The following is an 18,301-nucleotide window of genomic DNA, read 5'->3' as shown; positions in this document are numbered from 1 at the left end:
ACCAATCATTACTGATTGTCATTTTTCACATAATGGTGAGTTTTTTCACTGTAGAATTTACACAACAAATTATTCACAAACCTTTTTATCCCACACAACAATTGACACAAGATCTGATTGTAAATGATCTGCTATGTATATATAGTGATCTGATAATGAAGTTCAAAATATAGGTCAGCATATTAATCCAGGTCAATATGTAGGACACTGATGGATTTATTTCTCTTGCACAGTTTTGTCACGTTACATGGATTTTTTCTTGCACAGTTTTAGACATGTCACCCCATCATCTCTCTACAGCTGGGCGGACACACCAGACTGAAATACAAAGAATAAGGATTTTTAATATTTTTTTCACAAGAATGATTTTTTTGGTCTGAAACTGTACAATTGGTCGAAGGAAATCCTTATCAAGTCTTGATCTCTATTCAAATCTTTTATCTTACATTTCTTAATTAAATATATCTAAATTATAAGCAGTTGTTATTTTTTCACTGAATTGAAATTAAACACAGGTATAGGCTAATATTGATTGAAAAACATGGCATATGCAAATTGAATATACATGTACATGTACAGAATTTAACACTAAGAATAACAACTTCTCATGCATCTGAACTAACCAGTTCTCATGTCTATGAGGATTAGATAGTCATATATTAATATTTCCTGAAGTTTACCTGTTTTTTGTAGGAGTCTAGCAGTTTCTGGATGCCGCCTCCAAAGTCTGGATGGACTTGTGTAAAGTTGTGGACTGTTCTCCGCTGAATGAATTCCTGGGCTCCCTTCAAGTGACCTGCAATGTTCTCCACCAAACGTCGGCGTTCTTCTGGTTTCAACACCTGTGAAACATCAGTTTACTTACTTAAATTGTGTAAATTTTATTAATCGATTGTAAAGGCGCTAATATGTTGATGCGAGACAGTGCACATTAAATGCCCATGAGATGAGATGAGTTACTTGGGTTTAAAGAGATTCATATAAAGTTGACAGAGGTCAGTTCTTGATATATGGAGATAGAATGAGAAAGAGGAATAACTCCTCCTGCTATAGTAAGTAATACCAAAATTGACACCAACTGAACCTCAATAATTAGGATTTTTTGTCTTTGCCACTACAGGTCCGGAAAAGTGCTATCAATTAATGATTAATTAGTTTAACTAACTAATGATTTAGGGGGGCTTAATACCCAATTTTAGTACAAAATACTCAGCCATCTTAGAAAGTGGACTTACGAAAATGTGCAAATGGTTCATGAAAGAGTAAGAAGAAAGGTCAATGGTCTGCAAATTGTACTCCTCATCCTCCCACTGTTGTAGTGTTTGTTGGTTACTAATAAACTAGACAACTAGCCGAGAACAGAATTTTCTCCATTTAGGGTGTGAACACAAAAATGGTGACCTACCTTGTTCCAGTATACGGTGACCTGTGAGAAGTTGTCATCTTCGCCGGTTTCGTATCGCTGGACGTCCCCAGTGATGGAGAAGGAACTCTCCATAAATTGCTTGTTATCCACAGGACCAGAGAAACTGTTGGGGAAGTAGTTTGGTGCATTACCTGGGGAAAGATTTATAAACATATTGTAAATATATTTACAATGGTTATAAATTGAAATGATATATATGCACAGAAATCACTCGTATAATTCGACGATTTGGCCTTTTAAAAATCTGATATGGGCCATTGTTAAGAGGCCAATAAAACATCAGAGACCTTCGGATTACTTTCTCTATATATACATCTACCTCCATATTCGCTATATCTCCAGGTCAGACAACATAAAACTTTCCTGTTGGATTATCTCCATCTCTCTCTCTCTACCTATATAATTACCTTCTAAACTTACGATATTGTCCAACATTTGGTTTTGGTTTTGTTTGTTTTTGTTTAACGTCCTATTAACAGCCAGGGTCATTTAAGGACGTGCCAGGTTTTGGAGGTGAAGGAAAGCCGGAGTACCCGGAGAAAAACCACCGGCCTACAGTCAGTACCTGGCAACTGCCCCACGTAGGTTTCGAACTCGCAACCCAGAGGTGGAGGGCTAGTGTTAAAGTGTCGGGACACCTTAACCACTCGGCCACCGTGGCCCCTAACATATTTTTCGATCAGTAAGTCAATTACATAACGTGGTTGAGAAGATGATAATTTCATGTGATTGACAGCCATCAGGTGGTAAAACGTCAACTAATAGTTACTGAACGTTCCCAAAGGTTAATTTCAGCCTACACCTGCATCATCAATTATACTTAATGATGCAAATCTTATGTTCTCGTTTCACAATAGGAAATGTTGCTTCCAGTCACTTCAATCACAACACCTCTTACCTATATCATCTCACTAAGTTCTCAACCCTCGTTTAATTTCTTTCCCTACAATTAACAATTAATGACTTTGATTTCATTTCATTCAATCATAAAACAAACCACCCTCCAACTTGCTCCTATTAGATTCTGTCATACAGGGATAGAAATGATATACATGTAGAGTATACCTTGGTTGTCGCCTACACACTGCGGCCCGTCACGCTGGTAGTTCTTGGCCTTAGTATTGAAGGGACAGTTGACAGCCAGTTGGAGGTAGTTACTGCCAAGTCTGTGTCGGTGGGTGTCGGAGTAGGAAAACAGACGACCCTGATATAATCAACGACAACCAGTAAAGAACCTATACCAACCTAGAACTACTTGGAAAGAAATTAAGTTAAAAGCAATATTGTATGTATCCCTTATTCTAATGCATGCAAATACTTGAAATGTGACTAAATATTTTTTTTTTAAGATATCTCGTATGTCTGCACACCAAATATATCGCAATAAAAGTGTTTTCATCAGGTTCTAGAACATTAAGTGACCTCGATGTTGTCCTCTGAAATCGTCCCATCTTAACCTTACAAACATAGTTTGAAAGTCGCATTTCAACTTTGGATTTTACAAGGATTGAAGAACAAACATTTTTGACATTATCTATTTGTGAGTTATCAACATCAATCTGACAATGGTAAGCCTGATCCAGACTAAAGTTTCATGAAATATCTCAAACTGATTTTCTCTATTTTCTTGAAGATTCTCATAAAATATATCACAAAAATATATGGAAAATATCTTCATTTATTATGATGTTAGTTTTAAATTTATCCACTGCAGGTTCTGTTAAGAGGTTCTACCCACAGAAACTTATTAAAGTCCTCATGGAATAGTATATCCTCGCCTCTGGGCACTATTCCATTTCTCAACAATGCTATGAACCAACATTATCTTCTAAACATGGCCATAAGCAATACATTGATGATATACCTAGCATCAGTACATACTGGTAACCCACATTGGTCTACCTTAAGTCTTACCTGTAACATTTTGTCGGGGCTAGCCTCGATACCTGGAATCATGTGAGCGGGTGAGAATGCGATCTGTTCCACCTCCGCAAAGTAGTTCTTTGGATTCCTGTTAAGTACCATTCGTCCTACAGGGATCAGAGGGAACTCTCCCTGTGGCCAAATCTAGAACACACATCAGAATCTAACAGTGAAATCTAATACAGTAAAATCTGTCATAGCGACCACCTGAAGTAAGCGACTCCCTCTCATGGCCGTATTTTCCCTCCACAATATTATTGACTAGACAAGCTACCCTAGAACACCTGTCATATGTGACCTTTTAATTACGTCCCTTGGACAATCACACATGACAGGTTTGACTGTCATTTGTTGCGACTAAGAATAGAGTGCTCAATGCAGTTTTGCCTTAACAGGCGTCCTGACCATAATTTTTTGTGAAAATGCCAAGCCCATTTCTTAAACTCGATTATCTCCCCTTAGTTTGTAACTTAGAATCTAGAATCACCTAATCACCAGGAATGTCTACATAAACTCAGACATTAACCCTGACAGAATGTGTTGTACTTCCATACTGTAATATGTTTCTCCAGGCATGTCTACATAAACTCAGACATTAACCCTGACAGAATGTGTTGTACTTCCATACTGTAATATGTTTCTCAATAGACCAAGATTATAAAGTTCAATATTATCTATAATTTTTATATTTTAGAGACAGTGTCCAGTCTATGAGCCCTTCGTTTCAGAACACAGAAAAATCATGAGAACAGAAGGATTAATTGGACTTTAGTCGGACAGCTAAAAATAATACCAACCTTTGTCAGGTCAAAAGGGTTGTATCTGAACTTCTCTGCCTCCTCAAAGGTCATGACCTGGATGAAGACCGACCATGATGGGAAGTTACCCTCAGAGATAGAATTGAACAGATCCCGGATCGCATAGTCTGGGTCATTCTTGGACAGTTCTGCAGCCTGGTCAGCCATCAGGTTCTTGATGCCCTGGTCAGTCTGTAAAATTACAATTAGGGGTTAAAGATTTATATAAGATATCAAATAATCTTTTCCTTTTTTTCTCATGAAAGTACTATGGTTTTGCAGTTAATGTACCTATTGTTTTGTAGTTACTAAATTAAAGCCCACCATCTGGTCTCTATTCCTTGCCAGTCTTAATATTGAAATATATTACAATACTTTGTACATCTTTAAGATTTTCAGGGTAACAGCAGCTTGAAAATGAGAAAGTTTCAATAATTGTCTGAAATACCGAAATGAATCACAATGAAGTAAACGTTATACCGAAGTAACTAGGAATGCTCACCTTAAAATGGAATTTGCAGTAAACAGGTGTACCATCCTTGTTGACCATCTTGAAGGTGTGACTTCCGTAGCCGTTCATTCGTCTGAAGCCGTCGGGTGTTCCACGGTCAGAGAATAAGAAGGAAACTTGGTGGGTGGTCTCGGGCCGAAGTGAAATGAAATCCCAGAACATATCGGGGTCCTAGTCAAACAGGATGTAAATATATGCAATAATGACAATGTGCTACTGGTATAAACATGACTGCACAAATACTATCATTTTGTACGGGTACGGGCAGAAACAATACTGTAAATGTGGAAATTTACGTGAGGGGCAAATTTACTCTAATTACATGGATCCCTTTTGATCGTAAAAATGCCCCCCATGTGTATTATTTTGATATTAATTTGAGTAAACTCGAACTACAAATGCAGTAGGGTCAATCGCGAAAATTACCCCCGCTCATATAGTTTACGTATCGGAATCGAGAAATTAAACCCCTGCAAAAATAACAACGTTTACAGTATCCCATTACATGAAGGAGCCAATCCTACCATAAGTCCATTACATAACTAGGTAATTATACATTCTTTTAAGACAAGAGGCCGAAGAGCCTCAACAATCAACCACAGGGGCTTGACACATTCCTAGGATCCAGATGAAATCATTCAACCCCAGAGCCTGACTTTGAGATCACTTATAATTGTCAAAATTTAACCCCAGGGTGCATCCCCCAGATCATTTTTAATTGTCAATTATAAATGATCTGAGGGATGGACCATTTCTTAATTATTTCATTCTGCCATAGGAATGTGTCAAGCCCCTGCGCAATCAACTAAGCTGTACTGTTCATTTTTGTTGTGATGTAAAATTCTTTTCTAAACAATACTACATGTACACATATTTAATTTGTACTGGTACTAACCTTCAGATGGGTTTGTGGATTTCTCTTCTGTGTGTGGATAAAATTGGGGAACTAGAAAAAAGGAAGAACAAGAAATTCAATATTTCATAAATTGCCCTCTGTGAAATAACCTTGAAATGGGTTAACCTTATATTTCTTTTAACAAACTAGATGTAGATGTAGATCAAACTTGTCCTACATCTTGGCTAAATATCAGTTGGAAATCATTACTAACCTGAGAGGTCAAATAAAGAACTTGATTATATTAGGATAAATGACTGATAATAGATGGATGTCATACCGCTATCTAAACTATCAGGGTACTTTGTATCTTGTTTTGAAATTAAGATTGAAATGTTTGATTCTCAGTAATCATTGTGTAACCAAAACGGCCGACATGGATGCAGAGAGTGCACTCTCTTAAGTGTGTTAAACAAACTTTTATGGTAATAAAATTGACCGTTTGTGCTGATTGGAGGGTCTACACCTGATACTTACCAATATGGGGTCACGGATGAAGAAGATCGGGGTATTGTTGCCGACCAGATCCCAGTTTCCATCCTCTGAGTAAAATTTAACGGCAAATCCTCTGGGTCACGAGCAGAGTCTGCAGAGCCACTCTCTCCTCCTACAAAGGTTATCTGATTTTATTTTGTTTTTTTTATAAAATTCAATAATCTAAGCACATAAGATACCTGTCATAAATTAAACCTGGTTAGCAAAAGTACTTGGCATAAATTAAACCAGGTTAGCAAAAGTACTTGGCATAAATTAAACCTGGTTAGCAAAAGTACCTGGCATAGATTAAACCTGGTTAGCAAAAAAACATTTTTTATACAATAAAACCTGGATATAATGCCAACCTACATGTGTATCTTTACATGGTAAAACCTTGATAAAATATCCTCGTTATGAGGTTGGTAATACCTTAATACATGTATAATGCTTATCATTTTCTCTGAAAAACCCTCTTGATATCAATTATTTCTTTATCAATACTGTACATATTTAAACTTTGACCTAGTAATACTACCCAATTGAATTCATTTGCTTGATTGTATTACAGCGACATACATGTCTCAAAAGTACCTTATAATTTCTGAATAATGACTTTTGTATGTTTCTGTAGATATCTCACCAAATCACACACTTTGAATGCATAGAAGCAAGTTTAAAAAAAAAATTAAAAAAAATGATGTCACTAGCTATATATAACGTTTATATTATGTCCAGCAATACGTACCGACTGTTGAGAAGCGGATACCCACTGGAGTCTTCTTACCCACAAACTCAAACGGCTTGGCCTTACAGTACTTTGTGATGTCATGTGTAACCTCAAAGTATCCAAAGGCACCTGTAAAACACACAATGTAAACCTGTATACATGTATATCTTTACATAAGGTGTAAACATCAGAGAGTTCTCAAAAACGGAAATAAATTATATATAAATTATCTCCCCCTAGAAAAGCACTGCCATTAAATTTTCACATGAGGATTAGCCAAAACTACATATACATAATCTAGATATTTACAATATTACTCATTAAATGTCTTCAAATTCTTAAATATTCACAAATGCTTGTCTCAATTTCATTTGTTTTAGTAGTGGTTGAAGGGAATCAGTCAAAGCCATTATGAAGGATAAAATACATTGTGACTTCTAATGAAGTTCATCTGACACCAGCTGTTGATAAAATATTAACAGGTTATATAGTTTTAGAGTTAGTATCTTAGTTTTTTTCATTAGATGTTATCCATGCAATTGGCTTATAGATATAATATGATATATTCTTATGTATTTGTGCCCTCTTGTGCATAAGAGATTTACTAGGAACTTGGTGTAGGTGGGAATCTACCCGCCACCCAGATAAGTTTCTGTATGAATCTCAACATATGCTCTCATACATATCGATGGTCACGGCACATACAGGTGGCCAGAGTGTGTATTTTATATCAATGTATTATAATGCATCACCATAACATATATATGGTTGAATCTACATCACTTATGTATGACCCAAAGAAAAGAAAAAAACAAAAAAAAAAATCTTTTTTTTTTTCAGTATTCCACAGTATTCAATGGTTACTTTTCTGGTAATGTAGTACTGCTGAATTCAGAATTCACTTGTATATCATCATAGGCCTGTAAATAGTATCGGTATAAAAAAAATACTTGTAACTCCTGGTGTAGGTGGGAAATACTCGCCACCCTGTTAAGAATTTTATGATATATCCTATTAACCAATGCAACTGGACATATAGCAAGACGGATAATATGATCCGCCACAGGTTTCTTTTCTGGTTATGTTATAGTAGTACTGCTGACTTCCGGTTTCACTTCTTGCTTTATGTATGCGGTGTGGAATATTGTGAAAGTATGCATGATGAAAAGGAAACAAATGTGCAAGGTGTAAGAGTACAGGTAAAGCAAGTAGAATATGATTTAGGTATAGTCGATAGTGTGTCATTTCTTTCTCTTTTTCTTATTTTTTGTTTGATCTCATCAGAGACATATATGTATATATGTCTCTGATCTCATCTATGTTTTTCTGTGTTTTTTCCTTATGTCTATCACTGCTTCCTTTCCTTTTCTTCTTGAGTGTCAGATTTATTACTATTCTGCTGCTGGCAAGGGCTCCGCTAGAGCTCCTGCTCTCTCACGTTGTCTTCGGCTGTGTCACATATATGGTCAATGATTCTAATAAGATAAACGGTTTAGATATGTAACTTGTTGAGTGTATAAAGATAATATCAGCAAACTGTCAAGGTCTAGGAGATAGACATAAAAGAAAAGATGTTTTTTCTTACTTGAAAAATAAGCATTATAATATTTTCTGTTTACAGGATACACATTTCACTCCTGAACTTGAAAATATAATTAGAGCAGAATGGGGTTATGACTGCTATTTTAATTCATTCAGATCAAATGCACGGGGGGTAGCAATTTTACTCAATAACAATTTTGGAGTAAAAGTATTGCAGGTAAAAAAGGAGTTGTCTGGTAATTTTTTGGCACTTGATATGAGGATAGAAGGTAGAAAAGTAACATTAATTACACTATATGGCCCTAATTCAGACAATCCAGAATTTTATGAAAACTTAACTGAAACTATTAATCTATTTGGCAATGATTCTTTTATAATATGTGGTGATTTTAACTTAGTTTTGAACCCTACAGTGGATTATGATAAAAGCTATAAAAATACCAATAACCCAAAAGCCAGGGATAAAATAATTGAACTTATAGAAGAGTTGGGAATGGTAGATATATATAGAGAACAGCATCCAGAAAATAGAAGATACACATGGAGGAGAAGTAATCCTGTTAAACAAGCTAGGCTAGATCTTTTTCTTATTTCAGACAATTTATTACCAAGCATTCATTATTCAAATATTGAACCAGGCTATAGGACAGATCATTCACTTCCTGTAATTGCTTTAAAGTTTAACGAATTCAGAAAAGGAAAAGGATTATGGAAGTTTAACAATTCACTTTTACATGATTTAGATTACTTAGAACTTATAAATAAACTTATTTTAGACATTAAAAGACAATATGCTCTTCCAGTTTATCATTTAGAAAACATCAGCAATATACCTGATTCTGATATACAATTTATGATAAGCGATCAACTTTTTTTGGAAACACTTTTAATAGAAATTCGAGGCAAAACCATTTCCCACTCGTCATATAAAAAAAGGATACAGAATTTGAACGAAAGTAGACTTATAGAAACTATACGTGAACTAGAAGATAGTAATGAGGTTGAAATAGACAGGGTGAATGAAAAAAAACAAGAATTACAAGATATAAGATTGAATAAATTAAAAGGTAGCTTAATTCGATCTAGAGCTAAATGGGTAGAAGAGGGTGAAAAACCAACACATTATTTCTTAAATTTAGAAAACAGAAATTACACCTCAAAATTAATACCAATGATAGAGAAAGAAAATGGTGATAAAATAACTAAACAAGCAGAAATTCTTGATGAGGTAAAACATTTTTATAAAAAATTGTATACAATTGATCATTCTATAGAGGATATTCACCTAGGTGATTTTTTAAAAGATATTGATATTCCAAAATTAACAGAGGCACAATCTAACAAATTAGAAGGTATAATTACTCTTAATGAAGCATCAAATACTTTAAAAGCTATGAAAAATAATAAAAGCCCAGGCTCTGATGGGTTTACTGTGGAATTTTTTAAATGCTTCTGGAAACAGTTAGGTACTTTTATAGTCAGATCAATTAATTATGGGTTCAATCAGGGTCAATTATCAATTACACAAAGACAGGGCATAATAACATGTATACCTAAGGGAGATAAGCCTCGACAATATCTTAAAAACTGGAGACCAATTTCTTTACTCAATATTATTTATAAAATTGCATCAGGATCAATAGCTAACCGAATAAAAATAGTTTTGAACAAATTAATTCATACTGATCAAACAGGTTTCATCTCGGGACGTTATATTGGGGAAAACACTCGAATTGTTTATGATATTATGCAATATGCAGAAGATAAAAATATACCTGGAATGTTGTTGATTATTGATTTTGAAAAGGCTTTTGACTCTGTTTCCTGGAAGTTTATTGATAAAGTTCTCGATTTTTTTAAATTTGGGAAAGATATTAAGAAATGGGTGAAGGTTCTACAAAACAATTCAAGCTCAGCGATTAATCAAGGGGGAAATCTGTCTCCATTTTTTGAAATAGAGAGAGGCTGTAGGCAGGGAGACCCAATTGCACCATACATATTTATAATGTGTGCTGAAATCTTAGCTATTAGAATAAGGAATAATAATAATATAAAAGGTATTGATGTTGATAATATTCCTATTTTACTGTCTCAATATGCTGATGACACTTCACTGATCTTGGATGGAACAGAGAAATCCCTTAAAGAATCTATTGATGAATTAAAATCTTTTGCAAAAATATCAGGATTGAAAATAAATGTATCTAAAACCCAGGCTATTTGGATTGGAAGCAAAAAATATAGTGATGAAGTTGTCTACCCTGAACTGAATCTACAGTGGGGAAATCAAACATTTACACTTTTAGGAATTGAATTTCATGTTGACCTTCATCGAATACCTAAACTAAATTATGATAAGAAATTAGTAAAGTTAAAGGCACTTATTAGAATTTGGGAACGACGAGTCTTAACTCCAATCGGTAGAATTCATATTATAAAGGCTTTATTAATTTCTCAGTTCAATCATCTCTTTATCTCTTTGCCAAATCCAGATGAGAATTTCCTGAAAAAATTAAACACAGAATTGTATTGTTTTCTTTGGAAAAGTAAAATAGATAAGGTGAAAAGAGATGTAACTATTAAAAAATACATTGATGGGGGGCTAAAAATGTTACATGTGAAGTCATTTATTGAATCTTTGAAGCTAACATGGTTAAGGAGACTTTTTACAAGTTCAAGTAAATGGCAGTTAATTCTTAGATCTTTTGCTGATGATCACCTTATGGCTAACTGTGGGATGGAATATATCTCAATATGTCACAATAAATGTAAAAATCTATTCTGGAAAGATGTCTTTAAAGCATGGATAAAACTCTCTAACAAAAACAATTTATATGAATCCCCAGATATGTTGGCTAAAACACCAATTTGGTATAATAAATTAATTAAAGTAGATAATCAGAATATTTTTTATCAAGATTGGTACAATAAAGGAATTATTGTAATTAGTGACTTAATAAACAAAAACAATAATTCATTTTACTCCTTCGAAGAATTTCAACGAGTCTTTGATATTAATACAAACATCCTTAAATATCAAGGACTTATCTCAGCTATTAGAAAACATATTCAGAAACAGGAACTATCATCTCCTATATACCCATTTATACCAATTGATATGGAAATTCTTTTTCGCAGTAAAAAGGGAACAAAAGACTTTTACTATTTACTCAGTAAAAATAACATAATATCCACTGGAAGAAAAAAATGGGATATCTTCAACTTTGATAATGAAACATGGAGGAAAATATACAAATTGCCATTTTATATAACCAAAAATTCAAAACTACAGTGGCTACAATATAGAATTAATCAACACATCTTAACAACAAATTCATTTCTATTTAAGGCAGGAATAGCAGAAAATCCGTATTGCTACTGGTGCAAAACTGATATTGAAACAATAGAACATACACTTTGGGAATGTGATAAGGTGCAAGTTATGTTACAAAATTTTGAGTTTTTATTAGATTCTTTAATGATACCTTTCGCATATAATAAGGAAACTTTTATTTTTGGATTATATAATCAAGATGGAATAAGAACACCAATAGACAGTACAATCATTTTAATTATTAAACAGTATATTTATTCAACAAGGTGTCTACAAAATAATTTATCTTTGACTGGTCTCAAAAAAACTATTAAAGATCATTATGTTACACAAAAATATATTGCAATGGGTAAAGGGGACAAGTATAAGGAAAATTTTCTAAATGAATGGAAAAAGTGGCAAAAATTACTTAATATCTCTTAGAACTTCAATTTGCTGATTATTGTCCTTAGATTCTTATGTACTGCTATACTTTGTAATGTTATATTTAACCAAAGTTAATACATATTATTGTTTCTATAAGATTTCAAAATAAAATTTTATTGCTATAATCATATGTGATGACACTTGCTGATGACAATACATGTTTAAATCCTCTTGTCTTTCCCTTGCCAGTCTTCATTCATATACAGTAAGGCTGGTCTAATTATAAGTCAGACCTAAATTGTCTTACCAGCAATTCTGTCTGTCCTGGGTACATTTGGGTTAGACTACAGTCCATACTGTAAATATTAGATTTTCTGATACCTCTCTCTGTCTCTCTCTCCCTCTCTCTCTCTGTCTCTATGTCTGTCTTTGTTACTATATATATGTCTTTGTCCATGTTTCTTGTTTCGTTCCTATTGCGTTATTGTTATGATTTTTCTGTTTGCTCTACAACTTCTCTTCTGCTTTCTTCCTTTCTTTAAATACAGTGGGAAAGAAACATTAAGAAAGTTCATCAAAAGTGAATGATTTTATGAATCTGGATTAAGATGTATGTATTTGTGTTGGATCATCTACAGTTTTATGGTGCTGTAATAATGATTATTCTGAATACAATTGTATACTATGTACTTTACACTGTATGAAAATCTCTGAAAAAATAAAACAAATACAAAAAAAATAATATGATATATCCCCATGTAACTTTTTAATCTAGAATTCATGTATTGTTTATTAAACCAGAACTTTGTGAGAACTCTATGGTAGCATGATTGATTGTGTTCATATCCATCAATTGCTATTGGGAAGCATTTCTGTTGTTACTATGTTACAAATATGTACATATCCAGTGATCTTTGTTATAATTATACATTTAAAATATTGTTTTCTCAGGCAGCTGAGAAACAAGCTGTAGTTGTGTCCTTGGTAAAGACACTTTACCCTAACAATATAAACAAACAAACATTAAGTCTTGTAAATTGACAAACCAATGCTAAATTTAGCTATCTATGCAAGCTAAAATGCAAAACATAAAGACACTTATACAATAGCAAAGTTAACTGTAAAATATCTAGATAAGATTTAACACTATGGACTGATCTTGTCCTATATTCTACTCTGTACTGTTGATTACGGTAAATGACTAAAACTTTTGCTGTCATATTTTTTTTTCTACTCAGTCCATCCCTTCATATATTTGTCAAATGTCTAACACAAACAGCAGAAGAGACGTTCATTTGAGAAATTGCTCTTTGTGAAAAAGAAAGAATTCTGAAATAATCATAATCTTGACAATAAAGCGGCCAACATCTGCTTTAAACAGATAAACAATCAGATAAACAGCAGGATATACTTAAGTACCAAGCAAACTAATACGTGTGTGTCTCATTGTTAAAAATTCTATTATGAAATTGACTCTTTATTTACATACTTATACATAATGGAAAAGCTAAAAACTTCTTGCTATTTATAAGACCATCAAACTTTGTACATATTTACTTGTCTATAATTGTTATCACCGACTACTGTCCAGGTAAACAGGTGATAAAAAATCAAGGTCAATGTCTCCCTGAGATGTAAAACTACCCAGTTTATGTAACTCAATATATGTATACCACATACAAATAATTCAGTCACTTCACCATTCAGTCGGATATTCAAAATTCATCCTGGATAAAAAAATCACTCAAGTGTGACTACCGAAAAGAAGTTACACACTGAGCCACAGGTCCTAGCCTCATCTAGATCTGTTAATACACCCAGTATATTATATATTGGAATTATTAACCTGTGACTGTGAACATTTTTTTTCTTCCAGATTTACTAAATATATTATATGTGATTACTGATAAAAACAAAATAAATAAATGACTTTTCTAGTCAGGCTTTCAACGAACAATACAAGCAGTAGGCAGTAATAAACTGATTTATCAGCATTTATAGCCAAAACACCAGCCAGTTAATAGAAGGGGTACATGGTTTAAACAGAGGGATTGGGGGCCGAGAAGGTAGGGGATAATTATGTGGGGCATGTGTGTTTGAGGTTTATGAAATTGTAGAAATTTAAACAATTATTTCATCTTTTTTTTTTTTAAATAATAAACAAAATTAGCAAGTACAACTAATTGTTTTAGAAACATCAATTTAAGATACATCCTGTAATTCATGGACTGTAGCTGACAGCTTTGATAAGTTCATGTATATTGAACTCCAGACCTTTTTGTGCCGAAATCGACCTACAGATTTAATGTACACTGGGCAAACCCTACCTGTATTACAGATAAATTATGGAAAATTCAGGATGTGTATTTGTATATGCTTCATCAGTTTCCCTAAACATGAAAAGGGATTACCGTATGTAATAGTAATTACTAAATCTGTTCTATTGGAAAGCACTGCTACAGCTAGTACATCATGAAAACTGTCAGATGGACATTTTCAGATTAGACACAGTAGATCCAAATTTTATTCCTGCATGAATTGAACATACAAAAGTGAGAATACTTAGCCATCATCATGACAAGATCACTGCAGGAGTGCTCAGAAACAATACCAATAATTTGTGGATTTTGAAATTGATAGTGTTTATGTAATCAGGGCTTTTTCTGAGGGCTTTTTGGGGCGTTAATGGGCCCCATCCCAATTGGAATTATTATTTTAAAAGCCAAATTCCCAAAATTTGAAGTTTTCTCCTGAAAAACTCTTTCCCAATTCACCAATTTTCTCCCTAAAATGAGACAAAAAGGCCCCATCCCAAACCAGTGAGAAAAAGCCCTGGCAATAGTAATGGACGACACAGGCCTTTTCTTATATATATGGTCATGCAGAAGTTTCAAGTCATCATTATACCTCTGAATTTTCAAGCTGCGATAATTATACACAACCTGTGTAATTTCTCAAAAGAAATAATTTATGTTATTTTAGTGCACACGCCCAATTCCAATTGAATACTCTGATATGAGCGAACAGCACATACAAGTTATTTCTTATTTTCTTAAGGTCGTTTGGATGTAACATTTCTGATCATGTTAGTTTTATTCGACAATATTTGCTGATATCTTTGTAATGAGCTGAAGCGTTTATATCTAATACATTAATATTGTACATTTTATATCAATTTTAACTCCATGTGGCCATGGTCCAACAAGAGTTGCAATGGACATCTAGAGAAGGTGAACATATCGATAATACCTAAGTACATGTACATCAAGGTTCATAAACAGCAATGCTTCAGATATCATGGCTAAAACCAGATCTGTGTTTAAGCTCTACATATATATGTTATTTATTGAAGCACAACCAGTTATAGTAGTGTCAAAAAATATTTTTTAAAAGCAATGACTAGTCTGACGAGTCTTGTCACCTTTATCAGGCAAGTGGCCATTGTACATTGTGATGTAAATTAAGTACAGACTGACTGTGACAAACTGTTTTTTTCTTTCTTGAGATTTATGAAGATTTTGAAGTCATGTGATTGTTATATACTTTTTTTTATCTATAAACTTAAATAATGAAGTTAAAAAATTATGTGTTCTGTATTTTCATTTGATTGCATAATTTTTATTGATTTATAGATTTAGATTTATGAACTATCAAAGTAAATAATGTCATTTGAAATTCTATCAAACAACAGTCCTCAAAACATAACCCTGTATCATATGCAGAGATAAAAATATGTTGACATCATAATTTTCTGTATTAGGCAAGCTTATAAGCTTTCAGCTTGATTATATCTAACAATCTATAAAGAACCAAGTTGATGGCTTTTATACAGCATTAACTTTCAGCAAAACTATATGGAATGGCATCAGAAATTAATATATGTATGGAAAACACAAATCATTGATCACCAGCTGCAGACCTTAGTCCGAACTGACTTGCTGCTTGACCATGGCAAGTCTGTCATATTTTGGACAGAATGGTGGACTGGCCTATGATTTGTTCTATCTGAAATCTGTTGTAGATATGAGAACTCAGACTACATCATGATCAGAAACCTGTGATATTTTAATTAGCCCCTATCTCTGTACAAGGAGTACAATTTTCAATATGGTCTCATACTATCAGAATTATTATTTGTACTAGGGTCAGCCGAAACACTGACCTCCTCCCTTGGCATGGACGACTCGCTCTGGGATGCGCTCCCTATTGAAGTGGGCCATTTCATCCGTGAAGGTGAAATCTTGGATGAGGACTGGCCCCCTTGGTCCAGCGGTCAGTGTGGCCGTCTTGGTGCCCACTGGGGCACCTGTCCCTGTGGTCAGTACATCGGATTTCTACAAACAAAAATCAATTAATTTGGATAAGCTACTGACAGTTATTGAATTAGCCTGAGATACACTGGACTTAACTGGATATTAGTGACAACAAATTATACTCTTAGTCTTATACATGCAGCTACTGTACTGGCCATGCCAGCTGACAAGACCTATTTTTAACAATTCAATATATAAATTTGATTGGAAATTTGACTGGAAATTTTACCTGTTACATATACTTCTCACAACCAGACGAAATGCTACACATAATGTAAGACTGGTTGATTATACAGATGAGAAGAAAAATTGTCAATTCGAAGCATTCATCATCTAACAATAAGGCTACGTGACCAACTCCTAATTCTAATGCGACCATCAATGGGGATCATCATGGTTGTTTTCATATTTACCGATTGGGCTTTCTTGAATTCTGCCAGTTGGTTCGTAGCTTTGTCTCTATTTGCCATCTTTGCTAGATCTTGTCAGCTCCAAACTACGTCTGTGTTCCTGTACAGTGTCGAAGTCCACAGAACTTTCCTGCAGGGGACACCTTAGGTAACTTGCTGATAATTATATAAAAATATCAGTCAGAGCAAGGGTCGTTCCGAAGAATTCCGAATGATATAATTGAACAGTTGTAAGTAAAGTCAAGACGTATTCCGAATAATAAGAACTCGCCTGTGATGGAGGAAAGAAAATGGGACAGCTCGCCTCGTGCTAGTTAGCAGACGAAAACACCCAGATCAACTCTGTCGATCACAGAAGAAAAGCCGGCAAGCGTATAGTAAGGCCTAAATAAATCTATGGTTACTTATTTATTCAACCCTAAGTGGATATAGCTCATTTCAGCCGTTTAATATTATTATTCTATATCACTTTTATTTTGTTTTTATCATTTTTTGGGGGGGGGGGGGGGGGGGGGGGGCTGCTAGATTAAATTGGGTAAAAATGACACCTTATGCCCCTATATTGGCACCTGTGATCACAATACAGCATGTTCAGTTGGACAGCCAAAGAGGAATACACGTACATGATTAAATACATGTATAGTGCTCTTATACATATATATATATAAAAAAGGGAGATAGTGTATAAAAATGACATGTCTAGTATTACTTGTGTGATGAAATCAACCACAGTTTATCTAGGTATTTATGGCTAATGTTTTATCACTTAAGACTAGACACGTCCTTGTTATGAAATTGTCTTTACAGGGAAGAGTGCAAGAGGATAAACAATGTTCACATCCCCATTTACACTTTGCAAATCACTGCAACTTACATTCCCAACGGACAAATTAGATTTTAATTAGCGCGATGTCCATTGTCCATCCAGGGTCATTTTCCTCCTTTTGACGTCGTCTTCTGAAAAAACAAGACCTAGAACATTGATATTTGGCGGATAGGTTTCTTAATGGTATGTATGAAGTCTGACATATTCAATGTCACGGGGTCGTATTTGTTGAAACACTCATATTACTTCTTCTGAAGGCTGATGGAGCGATATCGGGTTAATAAGTCAGATTCTCAATCAATTTAAGCCGTGAATGGAGGCCATGGCAAAAGCTTACTTGTAAATAGGAGCATTGTCCTGATGGAATAACACACCTTTATTGAGCTTTCCCGTACTGCCTCAGAAGTAAAGTATGTATAGTATGTGCCATTGATCTTTTGTTCCTTTTGGAGATAATCTACCAGCAGAATACCATCTGCATCCCAGAATACCGAGGCCATAACATTCTCAGCTAATGGAACAGTCTTTGCCTTCTTTGGTGGGGAGATCCAGAGTGCTTCCATTGTTTCGATTGTTGTTTGGCCTCTGGGGTAAAATGATGGACCCATGTTTCATCCATAGTGACAAATTAAGATTAGCACGCGATAATGTGCGTCTGATGTGCTTCTGATCAGATGTAAGAAGTCTTGGTACCCATTGGGCCGAAAGCTTTCTCTTTGAAAGATCCTAGGTCAGAATGGAATTTACTCTTTCC

At 34.3% G+C, this 18,301-nt stretch overlaps 1 pseudogene; it reads right to left on the bottom strand.

Moving 5' to 3' along the window:
* Positions 1-272: 272 nt before the first annotated feature.
* Positions 273-16,917, bottom strand: LOC117327095 (annotated as a pseudogene).
* Between the last annotated feature and the right edge of the window lie 1,384 nt (positions 16,918-18,301).

This window comes from Pecten maximus, chromosome 5, assembly GCF_902652985.1.
Source record: "Pecten maximus chromosome 5, xPecMax1.1, whole genome shotgun sequence".
NCBI classification, from domain to species: Eukaryota; Metazoa; Mollusca; class Bivalvia; order Pectinida; family Pectinidae; genus Pecten; species Pecten maximus.
This window is presented reverse-complemented; position numbering and strand designations above follow the sequence as displayed.